We start from the raw sequence: 9,869 nt of genomic DNA, 5'->3' as shown, positions 1-9,869 counted from the left end.
CAGCAACCAGGGCCGGGTTCAATATTTAGGGGTTCCTTTTCAACAATACAGCACAGAACTGGCTCAAGCCGCCACCCAGTGACCTGGGAAAATTACATACCACTCCTGGTGCCTCTAGGAGGCAATACTTCTCCTCTCACAAGCACAGAGTTTGAGTGTAAAAAAGAAACTTAATGAAGGGAGGGAAGCAACCCAACATTATTTAGGAAAAATGCTGCAAGCAGGATTCATAAACATAAAACCGTGAGCAAAACACCCACCCCAGAGTGCGTGGAGTAGTGTCTTCTGCCTCATGCTCTGGAGTTCTACAAACTGAAGTTCCTTTATTGTGCCCCTCTCTGCTCCCTCACCAGACCCCACTCACAGTGATTGTTCAATGAGGACCCAGAGGTGTATCTGTGTGAGCCCACCACCCAGACCTCTGCTATCTGAGCACTTGCCCTGGCTGGCCGCCTCGCCAGCTGCCATTCCCTCCACAGGCCACCCCGCCCAGCTGCTCGCTGCTCTTCTAGTTGCCCCGCCAGCTACCATTCCCTCCACTGGCCACCCCACCAGCTGGCATTCCCTCCACTAGCTGCCCCGCCCAGCCACTTGCTGCTCCACTGGCCGCCCCGCCAGCTGCCATTCCCTCCACTGGCCGCCCCACCAGCCGCTCGCTGCTCCACTGGCCACCCTGCCAGCTGCCGTTCCCTCCACTGGCCACCCCAGCAGCCACTCACTGCTCCACTGGCCACCCCACCAGCTGTCATTCCGCTGGCCACCCTTGCTGGCCAGCCCACCCGTCTGTCCCCTTCTGCTCCCACCACTCTGCTGTGACCTCTGCAATCTTTTGAGGTTTTACCCAGCTCCTAGTGATGGTCATCTCTTAGTGGGAGAACTGCCTTGCTGACGCAGGCTGGGCAGAAATGCTGTCCCACAACAAGTGATTCCAGCTCTAGTGATCACTTTACAAAACAAAAAGCTCGTGAAGCCTTAATTAGCTCCATCTTTGGGAGGGGCAGGTTAAACCATGCCTGGGGCTCTGAGATAGAGCCCACACCTCCTGGCAGGGACATCTGTCCCCACCCTTTCTTACCTTCACAGGGGTCTGGCGTTGGAGCCCTGGCTTAGCAAGTTAATTTCAGTTGAAGATGACTCGCTCAGTCAGGACAGGCTAAGCACAGTTCTGCTTCCCTTTACTCATACAACAAAGATAACAACACTGATAACATTTCACTACCCCTGCATTCAGTACTTACATGATTTGTAACCCAACATCAGCCAGAGCTGACCACTTTGGCAGCACAGCTCTGTCTGCTGGATACTGGTCCTGAAGCCTTTCAGCTTCCCAGCTAGCTGTCAGGGGAGAGCTCATTCAGACCCTGCTTACATTAAAATCGTAGGACTGGAAAGGACCTCAGGAGGTCACCTAATCCCGCCCCCGGCACTCATGCCAGGACTACGTATCATTTAGACCATCCTTGACAGGTGTTTATCTAACTTGCTCTTAAAAATCTCCAATGACAGAGATCCACAACCTCCCTAGGCAATTTATTACAGTGCTAAACTACCCTGACAAGTAGGTAGTTTTTCTTAATATCCAACCTAAACCACCCTTGTTTTAATGTAAGCCCATTACTTCTTGTCCTATCCTCAGAAGTTAACAAGAACAATTTACCTCCCTCTCCCTAAATGTTTCTTCATTTTATTGTTCCAGGTCAGTAGGAGGAGCAGTGCATACTATTTATTCTATTTATTGCATTTTAACAGGGAATGCACTTTGCATTACCTGAACTAGCCACTGGGTGTCAGGGTAGCACCACAAGAAAGACTAGGATCTCAGAAAAATGCTTTCCTGATTTTACTCCCTCTTCACGCTGAGCTGTATGTACAATTTGCTGCAATAGGGATGAATAGATAATGAGCTGAGACTGTGGATAAGAAAGGGGCACGAGGGAATGTCAAATTCATGACTCTTGTAACCAAATTCTGCCCTGAAGCCAATTCTGCTCTGAAACCAAATTCTGCCCTGAAGCTCAAACATCACCCCAACACTCAGTGTGACTTTATTAAATGTATCTCAAATTTATCTAGTCATTTTACATTAAACCTGGAGCTTAAGCCTCCACCCTCGAAGGCTCTGGTCCCCTCCAATACAATGCTAGAGTGCTTGCTGAATCAGTACTCCAAACCCCAAGCTCTAGGGCCAAAGGCACTCTTAATCCTGGACCCTGGGTTCCCCAAGATCAAGGTCACTCCCAATCTAGTGTCATGACCATCCTTACCTGAGATCTAGTGCTAGAGTCATCCACAACTCCGTACAACAACCCAGCAACCCCCTCAAAACCCAGTGCATGAATGGTTCATTGAAGCACAATCAGCGCTCCTCGTTCCCAGATCAAATGCTACCCAATCCCCTGCTCTAAACTTTTCACCCCAGTCTAAAGCAATGAGTTTCTCTCCCCCATGAGATCCCAGGCCTGAGCCCCTATTCAAGTTCCCAGCCAGGGGAAGAACAGGGTTTTAGGTGGGGGAAAGGTAATCCCTTAAGATGCACAGCAACCAGGGGCTGAATGGAGAGGAGAAAATTGAACTTAGAGCAGAGAACTGTGCATTCCCCTCACAAACTATTCAGCCTCACCACAGCCTCAGACCCCAGCATTCCATTCCCACCCCTGCTCAGCTGTCACTTTCTGGCTGCTATGGAATCTCCACCCCACTCCTGGGATAGCTCCACCCTTCACAAATGCCATGGAACCGAGTCTCTCTACCATTCCATAGCTGCTCATGTCATAGCTCCATTCAGCTGTCGTCCCCAATGGTACAAGGCCCAGCAGGACTCCAACCCAGGCCTACAAAGCTACCAGGCAGTGAACACCTCCACAAGGCCACCCAACAGCTGCTGTAATCATAGGTTGGAAGGGACCTCAGGAGGCCATCTAGTCCAACCCCCTGCTCAAAGCAGGACCAATCACCAATTTTTGCCCCAGATCCCTAAATGGCCCCCTCAAGGATTGAACTCACAACCCTGGGTTTAGCAGGCCAATGCTCAAACCCTTGAGCTATCCCTCCCCCCTAACTTTACCTTCTTTACCTTCGCCCCAAAACAACTTCACCACCCACAGCCCATTGAGGACACAGACCCCAGGAAGCCCCATCTCAAGGAGTCCGACAGGCTGCAGCCTCCTGGCTCTTGACCCTGCTCTATATAAACCCAAGGGTTGTTCCACGCAGTGTCCAGGCAACAGTGGGGATCTTCTGTAGCTGACATGACCATTCCTGCTTTCAGCTCCTGAAATCTTCACTTCAACCTTGGCTTGATTTCGACCTCACCTCCTGACCTTGACTCAGAAACCAGACTCGGACTCTGATCCTTGGTATTAACCCCAGCCTGGAACTTAACTATTAATTTCTCCGCTATTCTTGACCTCAGGTTTGACCCTGTTTCTACCTTTGGTCCTGACTGTCCTTGTAAGGATCTTGACAGTTTGTCTGGACCACCCCCACTAAAACCATGCTAGTCACTAATCCTTTAGTGTGTCTGGACCAACCTAGCCCATGATGAAGGCCTATCCTGGGGGAGCATGGAGGCAGCATGGCACTCCCTTTCTGGCATACTCCAGAGGGTACTGAAGACTCCTTAATGGGTTGACTACTCCCAGAAAGCAGTTCCCACGCTGCAAGCCCAAGTATCACAGGTCGCAACAGAGAACCAAGCTCCGTGCAGGCAATCCACCCAGCTCCATGATGAAAACATGGCAGTGTGTGGCCAACTGGCACAGCTTGCTGCAGATAACCAGATGCTACACAGGAAGTATGGCTGTGGGACAAGAACACTACACTCCAGGCATGTGCTGTGGCTACGTGCCTGGACTCAGGACCCCAGGCCCCCTCCCAGAATATTTTAATGGTGAAAATCAAAAATTCAGGGGGTTTATTAGCCAGTGCTGCCTGCTGTTTCTGCTCCACCCCTGGTCCTACCCCACTGACCAAGCAACTTATTAGCCTTCTGATGTGAGATGCGCTGGACTGAGCCTCACCCCTGTTCAAATGAGCAAGCCCTACCCTGCTTGATGGGGATGCGTTCCTCAAGCATTTTCTGCCATATTTGATGATCCCCATCATGCTCACTTGGTGGAGCCAGCCCTGTGCAAACCCCAGGAGGGGCAGGGATTGGTCTTCTCCTATACAGGTCTCTTTTGGCAACTAGTCTTCAACACTGAGTGGACCGAAGCAGCCCAGCTCTACCAGTTCTGGTGGGGACTATGCAAGGAGATTAAGGATGAGCTAGCTCATGTGGAGGTTTCAATCAACCTAGATGCCTTATGAGGAAATGAAAGGAGCTGGGCTGTCATCCCCCCGGCATCCCTTTTACTTGTCTCTGACCTAGACCCCAAACCCATCCAACTGGATAACACCTGCTGCCATGTGACCTCTGAGGAAAAGAGTGCTGTCACCAACACAGGCTGTGTTTCTACTGTGGAGGATCTGGCCACACTCTTGTCAACAGCCCATCACAAGCTCTAGCAAGACTTAGTTTGGGAAATGACCATGCTCAGGCCCAGTAGAAGGGGTTGACCTGGGCAAGCCCTGAGATAAGCCCTCCTACTCCTCACCAAGGCACACTCCAGACACAGTGAACATTTCCCGCACCTCAAAGTCCAGGTCTGCCTCCATGTTCCACGGGAGCATTACTGAATTCCCCCATGGTGGGCACTGATGGATTCTGGTGCAGCAGACAACTTCACAGATGCCAATACAGTCCAAGCCTTGGATAGTCTGGTACAACAAAAAATGGTCCCCAACCTAGTAGAAACTATAGATGGTTCACTCCTGTCAATGAGGCCAGTGACACAGAAGACAGTTCCTCTGGAAGTTGCCATTTGGGACCATTGGGAAACGCTTCAGTTTGGGATGATTCACTTGCCACACTTTCCCATAATCCTTGGCATTTTGTGGCGGGCACTCATGATCTGCACATCCTTCAGTGTGAACGCCAGGTTAGCTTCTGCTCCAAGTTCTGCCAGCAAGTCTGCCTACGTGCACCACCTAACAAACCCCAGAACCAAGACACTACACACCAGGCCCTGGACATGGGAAAGATGAGACCAGAGTAGACTTTGACACTGTCCCCTAGTACAGTGAGTCCGACATCTTCGAGAAGAAGAATGCTGACACCCTACCATCACACTGACATTATGACTGCCAAGGTGCCATTCGGTTGTATTTACACAATGATGGAACCTGAGCTGACAGCCCTGTGTTCCTATCTCCAGGAGAACCTGGCCAAGGGTTTCATCCAGCCATCTTCCTCTCTGGGTAGGGCTCTGATTCTTTTTGTCAAAAAGGCTGGAACCTTGCGCCTATATGTGGATTACTGGGCCCTCAATCAGGCAACAATCAGGAATCTGTACCCCCTTCCACTTATCCTGGAACTACTGGATTGTGTACGAATGGACAAGGTTCACAAAACTTGACCTGTGGGGAGCTTACAACCTGGTTTGGATTCTAACTGGGGATGAGTGGAAGACAGCTTTTTGAACCCGGTATAGCCACTACAATTACCTGGCAATGCCTTTTGTCCTCACAAACGTCCCTGCAATGTTCTAGCACTTTGTGAATGAGGTTTTCCCTGGCATCCTAGACCAGGGATCGGCAACCTTTGGCACGTGGCCCATCAGGGAAATCCGCTGGTGGGCCGGGATGGTTTGTTTACCTGCAGCGTCCGCAGGTTTGGCCGATCGCAGCTCCCAATGGCCGTGGTTCACCATTTCAGGCCAATGGGGGCTGCGGGAAGCGGTGTGGGCCGAGGGATGTGCTGGCCGCTGCTTCCTGCAGCCCCCATTATTTTGGAATGGTGAACTGCGGCCAGTGGGAGCTGCAATCGGCTGAACCTGCGGATGCTGCAGGTAAACAAACTGGCCCAGCCCACCAGCAGATTTCTCTGACAGGTCATGTGCCAAAGGTTGCCGATCCCTGTCCTAGACCAATACATTGTAGTCTATCCAGATGATATCCTCATCTTTTCCGAGGATCTCAAGCAACACACCTAGCACATCTGGTTGGTCTTGGAATAGTTCAGCCAACATAGCCTATATGCAAAGCTGAGAAAAGTGCAGCTTCAACCAGTTTTCCATGAAGTTCCTGGGCTACATTCTGTCCTCTGAGGGACTCCAAATGAACACCTAGAAGGTGGAGGCGGAACAGACCTGGGCACCCCACCCACCCCCAAACATCAAGCAGCTACAATGCTTTCTTGGGTTTGCTAACTTTTATAGGCAATTCATCTGTAGGTTTTCAGGCCAAACTGTCCCACTGACAGCACTTCTTTGCAAAAACACCACCTTCACCTGGTCTCGGGAGGTACAATGAGCATTTGAACAACTCAAGATGATCTTTACCAGTACAGGTTTCAGAGTTGTAGCCGTGTTAGTCTGTATCCACAAAAAGAAAAGGAGGACTTGTGGCACCTTAGAGACTAACCAATTTATTTGAGCATAAGCTTTCGTGAGCTACAGCTCACTTCATCGGATGCATCCGATGACATGAGCTGTAGCTCACGAAAGCTTATGCTCAAATAAATTGGTTAGTCTCTAAGGTGCCACAAGTCCTCCTTTTCTCTTTACCAGTACCTCATTCCTGGCCCATCCTGACCTGGCATGACTCTGTCATCAAGAGCAACACCTCCAATGTAACAATTGGGGCCATAGTCTCCCAGAGACGTGGTCCCCATCAGCACCTCCTCCCTTGCACCTACTATTCACAGCAGCTCATTCCAGCCCAACAGAATTATAAAATTATAGATAAGGAGCTTCTAGCCATCAAAGCAAACTTCAAAGAGTCATGCTACTGTCTGGAGGGTGCTCTGTACCCAGTACAGGTGAGATTTACACAGACCATAGGAACTTAAAGTACCTCTTCCAAGCCAAGGTGCTGATCCAGAGGAAGCTACGCTGGGCCTTACTCTTTACATACTTCAGTTGCACCATCATGTAACAATTGGGGGCCCAGAACAAAATCACTAATGCCTTGTCCCAAGAAGAGGAATATCTCACCAGCCAAGGCACCCCTCTCCCCTCCCCCAAGCTGAGCCCCACACATTCTTAAACCCTAGAACTTCCTGGATGCTGTGATTCCCCAAGATCTCATGTCACTGATCCACTCAGCTGCAGGGAAGAAGCTCCCTCCCAAGGAACTAGAGGCAGCAAACCATGGGCAACACCAGGTCCAGGATGTCAAGGGCCACTTGTATGTTCTGCTGGGACCCACTCAGTTAGAGGCCCTATGGTTGTCACATGATTCACTGTTAGCCATCATCTGGGTCATCTCAAGACCTTCCATTTGGCCAACTACTCCTTCTGGTGGCCTCAAATGCGCATGATCCACTCATATGTTGATTCTTATCAGAGATGCCACACTCAAAACTGCTCAGTGCCCTAATGCCTTCTGAAACCTCATCCAGACTGTCATGCTGCCTGATATGGGACACATCTAAGAGCACCAATCTCAGGTCAGACTGCCAGAAAACAGGGCATGTACCCAAAACTGGTGGTATATTCTACCATAAGATTTCACCAAGCCAGTAACAAATGTGTGCTTCCAAAATACTGTACTAGTTATGCAGTCATAGACAGTCCCCTTCAGGCCCTTTAGCCCTTCATGCACCACCCAGACAAACCAGATTTCTGTGATAAATTATTATTAAAACAAGAAATTACATATATTAGGTTCTTCCAGTTCCAAAGAACCAGACATTCACCCCAGATCAATATGTACTTCTGGATCTCACCCCAAAACCATGCTAGTCACTAATCCTTTAGTAAACTAAAGTTTTATTATTATAAGAGAGAAGAAAGTTATTAAATGAATCATATCAGGTGATCTCACATTACAGGTGATCTCAGAATTTGTGGATCAGGATAATAGCAGTGCTGTTAAATCTGCTAGCTTGCAGTAAGTTTCTCTTGATCACCCAAAAGACTGGGGGTCCTCAGTTCACTGTTCAAATCTTCCCTTTGTTAGAAATCATAGTCCAGAGTTGTGGAGCAATAAAGAGGTTAGGGGATGATCTCACCATTTATATCCTCAGCCCATGTCCATGAAAAGTTACTGTCTCAAACATGGAGTCAAGGATCCCATCATCAATGTGCCCTGCTGAGTCACTGAGCCTCCATTGTCCATATACTCTTCGGTGTGTTCTAAGGAGGCGTCCATTGGAAGAGTTGATTCTCCTTAATGGCCCATCAGCCATGGCTGGCTGGTCTTGATGTAAATCTGTCTTGTGGGTGTTACCCATGAACACGTTTGAGGTACAAACACACGGCAAAGATTTATAACTTCATGTACAATGATAATACATACATATAAACAGAATAACATTGTTCAACAGATTACAACTTTTCCAATGTTACCTTACAAGGCATACTTCCTATGAGATTTATCACAATGTGCAACAGTGTTGATACATCATGTTTGCAACAGTGTTGATACATCAGTGGTGATACCTTAGTGCAGGGATTGGCAACATTTGGCACGCGGCCCATCAGGGAAATCCGCTGGCAGGCCAGGATGGTTTGTTTACCTGCAGCGTCCGCAGGTTCAGCCGATCGCAGCTCCCAGTAGCCACGGTTCGCCATTCCAGGCCAATGAGGGCTGCAGGAAGCAGCGGCCAGCACATCCCTCGGCCCACGCAGCAGCATGGTCATCTTTCTTTTTCCACAGTGTCATACAGATCCTGGGAAGCCTTTAAAGTCGAGCTCCCTGTATCTAATGGACATATTGTAGTCCTTACCATGATTGACCAATTGCCAAAAATGGCCACTTCATTCCTATTGCACACCTGTAGAAGAAACGGCCCAGCTCCTGGTGACTCAGGTCATCCATCTTCATGGACTCATGGAGCAGTCACAGCTGATTGGGGTTCACAGTTTTTGTCATGATTTTGGCGCAAAACCCTATGTTAGCTCCGGGTTCATGCTTATATATCCATCGCCTATCACCCATAAACTGATGGTCAGTCCAAGCCAAGAAATCTAGGCAAAAAGAAAAGGAGTACTAGTGGCACCTTAGAGACTAACCAATTTATTTGAGCATAAGCTTTCGTGAGCTACCTCGCTCACGAAAGCTTATGCTCAAATAAATTGGTTAGTCTCTAAGGTGCCACTAGTACTCCTTTTCTTTTTGCGAATACAGACTAACATGGCTGCTGCTCTGAAATCTAGGCAGTGTGTGTTCTATGCAAACTGTGGCTTCCACCCCCATGTCCCCCTGCCATACATGTCACCTTCACCAATCCTGTGGCTGCCGACTGGGTATGCCAGATCAACCAGGTCCAAGAAGAACTGAAGGCATATCTGAACAGGACCAAGGAAGATTACAAGCGATACACTGATACACCGGGAAGGCCTGGCATTCCCCAGCAGGGAAAAAGCGTGGCTCCCAGCCCAACACCTCCACAAACACAGGCCATGTCATAAACTGGATTACTGATACCTTGAGCCATAGATAATCAAACCAGTGATCCTGCGGCTTCAATTACGAAGATCCCTCAAAATACACTCAATGTTCCATGAACCCTTGCTAAAACCCTACATGGACAACCCCTTCACACACCAGGCCCAACACCACCCCCTCCAGCGTGGATCCAAGGAGTATGAGAGCCACAAGATGTTGGACTCGAAAAATCAAACACAGGTACCACTGGGGTACCTTGTAGATTAGGAGGGCTATGGCTCAGAGGAGCGATTCTGTGAACCAGTGTCTCAAGTCCATTCCCCTAACTTCATGGCAGGTTTCTACGCAGCCCATCTGAACAAACCCAGGCTGGCAGAGGGCACCCCTTGAAGGTGGCGGGAGGTGTAAATGTAAGGCCCAGATGTGACACTCTGTAC

Source organism: Lepidochelys kempii, chromosome 6 (genome assembly GCF_965140285.1).
Source record: "Lepidochelys kempii isolate rLepKem1 chromosome 6, rLepKem1.hap1, whole genome shotgun sequence".
In the NCBI taxonomy this organism is placed as follows: domain Eukaryota; kingdom Metazoa; phylum Chordata; order Testudines; family Cheloniidae; genus Lepidochelys; species Lepidochelys kempii.
This window is presented reverse-complemented; position numbering follows the sequence as displayed.